The sequence below is a fragment of the Etheostoma spectabile genome, chromosome 23 (genome assembly GCF_008692095.1).
Source record: "Etheostoma spectabile isolate EspeVRDwgs_2016 chromosome 23, UIUC_Espe_1.0, whole genome shotgun sequence".
NCBI lineage: Eukaryota > Metazoa > Chordata > Actinopteri > Perciformes > Percidae > Etheostoma > Etheostoma spectabile.
The window spans coordinates 1,285,096-1,291,260 of NC_045755.1; the positions used below are offsets into that span (position 1 = coordinate 1,285,096).

General features: G+C 41.0%; 1 protein-coding gene across 5 annotated transcripts in view; it reads right to left on the bottom strand.

The window, feature by feature from the left end:
- Positions 1–6,165, bottom strand: part of scube1 (signal peptide, CUB domain, EGF-like 1) — a 121,920-nt gene that overhangs the window by 99,024 nt on the left and 16,731 nt on the right. The window contains exon 1 of one of the 5 annotated variants that reach the window (XM_032505299.1): positions 2,582–2,645. The exons of the other annotated variants lie outside the window; for them this stretch is intronic. The gene's annotated coding sequence lies outside the window, so the exon portion shown is untranslated. Of the gene's footprint in view, positions 1–2,581; positions 2,646–6,165 lie in introns of those variants that run through there. 5 annotated transcript variants of the gene reach the window in all.

Below are 6,165 nucleotides of genomic sequence, written 5' to 3' on the forward strand. Positions count from 1 at the left end.
GAGCAGGTGGCACCTTGTACGGCAGTGTGTGAATGGTTCCTGTAGTATGTGGAAGAGCTTTGAGTAGTTGCTATAAAAGAACTATCTATTCTATTACTAACGGCCAACAATCTCCTTTGTGTTTCAGCACCTTTAGCCCCTATTGAGTCAAGCTACAAAAATACTGCATCCTACATTTCCCATAATGCAGCCAACATATGTTTTCATTAGATCCCCAATGCCTGGTACAAGCCCTCCTTCCCTGTTTGTAACACAGACAAAGTCTAGTAAGATAGTTTTCAAGGCCAAGCTGAGATAACCCTGAAGAAATCAGAATTGGCAGAAGACATACAGGCTGAGTTATACCCAACAGAATTAGAGTGTACACGCAGTTTTTTTTTAACACAAACAAACCCACAAATAATAAGCAATAGACTCCTTTCGCCTTGCCGACCAATATGCCTTTCAGGGTTTTTTTCTGGTGTGTCACGTTCAACGTCGCCAACACATTGGAAAACTGGTTTAGTAAACAGAAAGCTGCATGGATTACAGTGGGTGCTTTTTTAAAATTCTGTCACTTAATAAGTCTATTTCATACTGGGTGCCGACTAATTTGGAAGGATTTCTGAGCGCTGCTTGGGCGGAGACTAATGGAATTTGCCCACCTTTAAAGGTCAGTCCACCTTAAGTGAGACTGGGCCAAAGTTTTTTAGCTTTTCTGAATGGCTACACCTGAAGATGGGGTGAGCCCAACATTAAAAGGGCTGAGGATAAACTCACTGAATGATGGTGTATGTTGAGTTGATGGATAGAACGGAAAGGAAGGTTTGAAGCGTGTGTAGGTCCATGTGTGACAGAGACAGGGAGGTGGGATGGAGGAGGAAAGTGCCTCGTAGGGTCTGGCCTACATGCCCCCAAACAGTGCCACTTCCTGCCCCTGAGCTGTTGTTGACATCTGACAGCGGTGCCCGACAGCTTCAGACAGCCTGCTGCTTCCGCTCACATACGCTGGTTTTGTAATTCCACGTCTCATCAAGAGAATTAGGCGCCTTCACTGACAGCCACACACCCCCTAACTGAACAGTGACCTGAAGGGCAGCGGGCGTAACAGGAAAAAGGAGAGGAGGGGATGCTGCTTACACTTCATATAAGTAAGCAATGCCATGTGCAATATCTGGAAGAATACTTTCATGTACTTATATATGAGCAGGAATTAAAATATGGGGGGGGGGGGGGGTCACTTGTTTTTTAAATCTCTGCAGCTATTATGTGTTACCCTGCACATTTTTCCTGTGGACTTTAAAACGACCGAGATTATTTTATAGTAAATGGTGTTAAACTTCCGCACTTTGATGATCATGCAAACGAACATGAATTACACAAGTGTAAACGAGTGCGAAGCAGAGCAATGGGGGGGGGGGGGCAGTATACACACTTTGTAGTACCACAAAACATGCAAAATCACCGTCTTGGTTCTTTACAGCGCCACTAAAATAGGCTGTATTTTCTAATTGTAATGTGAATGACAGGGCCTTCCAGTACAAAAATACACATTAACACCAAGCTCTGTGGCTTCACAGAGCTTTAGACTTTTATAGTTTTATAGCACACGTACAATAAGGTTCAGTCTCACCCTACATCAACCCTGCTTTCAGACAGCAAACATAGGCGGATGTCTATATATACCGTGCTGTTTCACACAGGAGGACACAGCAGCTGATCCACTTTCGGGCTGAAAACGAGCAGAATTTACTTTAATCATGTGTTCATGTTGTAGCCAGGAATGAATTACAAATTATTACAATAACACAGTACCAATGCAATAACGGATATTGCATTGGTACTGTGTTATTGTAATAATTTGTAATTCATTCCTGTTCATGCACTTCATGGTTATGATACGGAACACTGATAAAGAAATGTGAGGGGGGGGGTTACTGGCCAACAGGCATCAGACTGGTCTGGAATTTCAGAACAGCTGTAGTTACTTTGTTTGTTTGTGGTCTTGTGTCTTTTTTTAGTTTTACACATTTGAAGCCTTTTCATGTGTGTGACATGTAAGTTATGGTTCTAATAGTTGATAATGTTTCTGTAATATAACATATGTTATGTAATGTTGTTGCCTGTTATGTTTAATTTATTGGGCAATAAAGTTATATATTAAATAAAGTTTGGGGGATTTTTTTAAAGTAAGAATTCTGACTTTAATCTCAGAATTCTGAGAATAAAGTCAGAATTCTGAGAATAAAGTCAGAATTCTGAGACTAAAGTCAGAACTCAAATACATTTTTCACCAGTGGCCCTAATCCTTGACTACGAAAAAACTCACTTAAATCCGAAATGTTCAGTGTGTGGTTCTCCGGCTACATCATGCAAAGTTATTCCCTCTCATTGGTCCCTTACAGGTACCCATACTTCTGACTTTAAAGTCAGAATTTGGAGATTAAAGTCAGAATTCTGAAATTAAAGTCAGAATTCTGAGTTTAAAGTCAGAATTCGGAGATTAAAGTCAGAACTCAAATCATTTTTTCACCAGTGGCCCTAATCCTCTTCTGTACTTGGAAGAGAACAAACCAGAGTTAAAAAAAAAAAAAAGATTTACATTCGAAGGTGCTCTTTGTCTGGTGGGAATTGTGATTTTAAATGTGTTTCCTTGCTGACGTATTAGCTAGCTAATTTTATTAGCTGATAATGGGTATTTTCACAGCAGACATTGCATGAAAAGCAATTAACAATTAACAATGGCTACATCCCATTTAGATATTTTTCCAGGACTCTGGTTTTGTGTCTGCTGGGCTGGCTCACCGGCACAGCTTACTGGGGAAATGAATAGAGTGGAACCCTTGTTTATATTGGCTGGACCTTGTTTTTTTCTCCTATTTCAAAATGTATGATATGCAAAAGACCTACATGTTTAGAGCCTATTTTAAGGTTCAGTCCTCAAGTTGGCCAAAAAAACCTTTCCAGGATTTCAGGTTCAAGTTTTAGTAAACAACATGGCTGTAACGAAAGCAATCTGACATATTACCACTGGAAATGCTTGAGAAAACAGATATTCTAGAATGTTTTCAGCAAACAGAAAGTAAAATAAGCTCTAATAAACCCACTGTGCGCTACCTGCTTAGCACACACACAGAAAACTAATGTTAGCAGACAGCAAGCTAACATTATAACTCTGCTATTTTTGTCAGGGGTTGGTGGATGACAAGACAGATCCCAAAGAGAATGAATATTGGACTTAGGCTACATTAGTCAGGTGGCCACATGGGTGTTAATGTTGCTCTGTGTTTCCTCGCCTAGGCTATTGTTAGAAATTAAAGTGATTTGCTGGCAGGCCACTGTGTTTGTAATAACCAGGTCCATAACCAAAATAAAGTTTTGCCAGCTGCCAATAAAGAACTATAAGCTATTCTTTTTAGCATGGTGTTACCATGTACATATACATATACAGTTAGGGACTAGGTAGTGCAAATAGTCAAACATCTAGCAAGCTATAATAACTTAAATACAGGCTGTGTCCCAATCCACTCCCTTATTCATTCATTCACTACTCCCTATACAATGGACACTCAACAGATTACTCAATGATGTGCAGCCAATTGAGGAACTCAGAATTTTAAATAAAGAGGAAATGGTGGACACTATTATTAGTTGACTGAGACTTGGACTTAAATTCTTCAAGTGACCAGAAACATGACTTCAAATGAATGGTATTGTTGCTCTATGTCTGCTGGGTGTATTAGCTTGCTTACACAATAGCCACTTATATTAGATAACAATGAGGATTTTGACATAATTTGTCATAGTAAAAAAGTGGAAAAAAACAGGTGTAATCATAGTTATTAGCAATGGCTCCATTCCATTTAGGCTTTCCCGTTGCAGCTCCCTGGTGTTGCACACATAGGCTCACTGACACGTCTTCCTGAGTAGTTAAATAGAGTGAAGCCCTCGTTAATATCATCAGTTGCAGTTGTGCTTTAATTAACCTAGCTCTGGGGAGTTTATTCCCCAGCGTGTTTCCTTGGGTTAGGGTGGCACCAAAATCATGGTCCTGCTGCACGCTCTGTTATGCCCTGTTACAGCCTTCTATGCTCTGCGGTGCCCTGCAAAGTCCTGTAACAATACTGCAGTGCTTTGCTATCCTATGAACTACTACGACGTCTATTTCTAGTCCCGGTTTCATTATCTTTTACTGTGACTGTTATTGCCACTATTTATCACACCCCCAACCGGCCCCGTTGGACACCACCTTCCAAGAGCCTGGGTCTGTCTCAGGTTTCTTCCTAAAAGGGAGTTTTTCTCGCTCTGGGGAATTACTAGAATTGTTGGGTCTTTGTAAATTATGGTGTGGTCTAGACCTGTAAAGTGTCTTGAGATAACTCTTCTTATGAATTGATACAAATAAAATTGAAATGTCTGCCATCAATAGGACCTATATGTCTGTGTGTGAGTGAACGTTCTACTTCCCGTTAGTGGCCCACAACCAATGAATGCAGCAAAATCCTAAGGCAATTTCTCTTGGTGATGGACCCAAAATGCAACTGTAGCCTGGCAAGCATGACTTCTCAAACATCTGCATCACTAGGTCCAAGTCCCTAGGGTTGTACCAATACCAACAGAGTACTTCATTTGATACCTTTTATTGTTTTTTTTGTGGGCCAATCACATTTAATGAAAGAACGCTTGAAAGCAAAACCATAAAAACTGTCTATTTTTCTAGATCTAGGTACAAAAAAGACTGAATGCAGGCAGCATCTGACTGGAGAAGTTTTGATACTACTTATTGGGTTATTCTTGGTACTACCAATACCCAGTGGATGAATTTTGCATACGTCTGCTTGACCGTCACATTAAAACATACCAGCTAAAAAACAAAGAACAGGTGTTAAGCTTATAGATCAAATTGGTTTTAACAGACTTCAGCAAACATTTTTACTTGTGTCCTAAAATAATACACTGAGGAAAATAAGTATTTGAACACCCTGCTATTTTGCAAGTTCTCCCACTTAGAAATCATGGAGGGGTCTGAAATTGTCATCGTAGGTGCATGTCCACTGTGAGAGACATAATCTAAAAAGAAAAATCCAGAAATCACAATGTATGATTTTTCTAACTATTTATTTGTATGATACAGCTGCAAATAAGTATTTGAACACCTGAGAAAATCAATGTTAATATTTAGTACAGTAGCCTTTGTTTGCAATTCCAGAGGTCAAACGTTTCCTGTAGTTTTTCACCAGGTTTGCACACACTGCAGAAGTGATTTTGGCCCACTCCTCCACACAGATCTTCTCTAGATCAGTCAGGTTTCTGGGCTGTAGCTGAGAAACACAGAGTTTGAGCTGCCTCCAAAGATTCTCTATTGGGTTTAGGTCTGGAGACTGGCTAGGCCACGCCAGAACCTTGATGTGCTTCTTAGAGCAGCCCCCCCCCCTTGGTTCTCCTGGCTGTGTGCTTCGGGTCATTGTCATGTTGGAAGACCCAGCCTCGACCCATATTCAATGCTCTAACTGAGGGAAGGAGGTTGTTCCCCAAAATCTTGCAATACATGGCCCCGGTCATCCTCTCCTTAATACAGTGCAGTCGTCCTGTCCCATGTGCAGAAAAAACAAAACAACGCATGATGCTACCACCCCCATGCTTCACAGTAGGGATGGTGTTCTTGGGATGGTACTCATCATTCTTCTTCTTCCAAACACGGTTAGTGGAATTATGACCAAAAAGTTCTATTTTGGTCTCATCTGACCACATGACTTTCTCCTATGACTCCTCTGGATCATCCAAATGGTCATTGGCAAACTTAAGACGGGCCTTGACATGTGCTGGTTTAAGCTGGGGAACCTTCCGTGCCATGCATGATTTCAAACCATGACGTCTTAATGTATTACCAACAGTAACCTTGGAAACGGTGGTCCCAGCTCTTTTCAGGTCATTGACCAGCTCCTCCCGTGTAGTTCTGGGCTGATTTCTCACCTCTCTTAGGATCATTGAGACCCCACGATGTTAGATCTTGCATGGAGCCCCAGTACAAGGGAGATTGACAGTCATGTTTAACTTCTTCTATTTTCTAATGATTGCTCCAACAGTGGACCTTTTTTCACTAAGGTGCTTGGAAATTCCCCCGTAGCCCTTTCCAGCCTTGTGGAGGTGTACAATTTAGTCTCTAGTGTCTTTGGACAGCTCTTT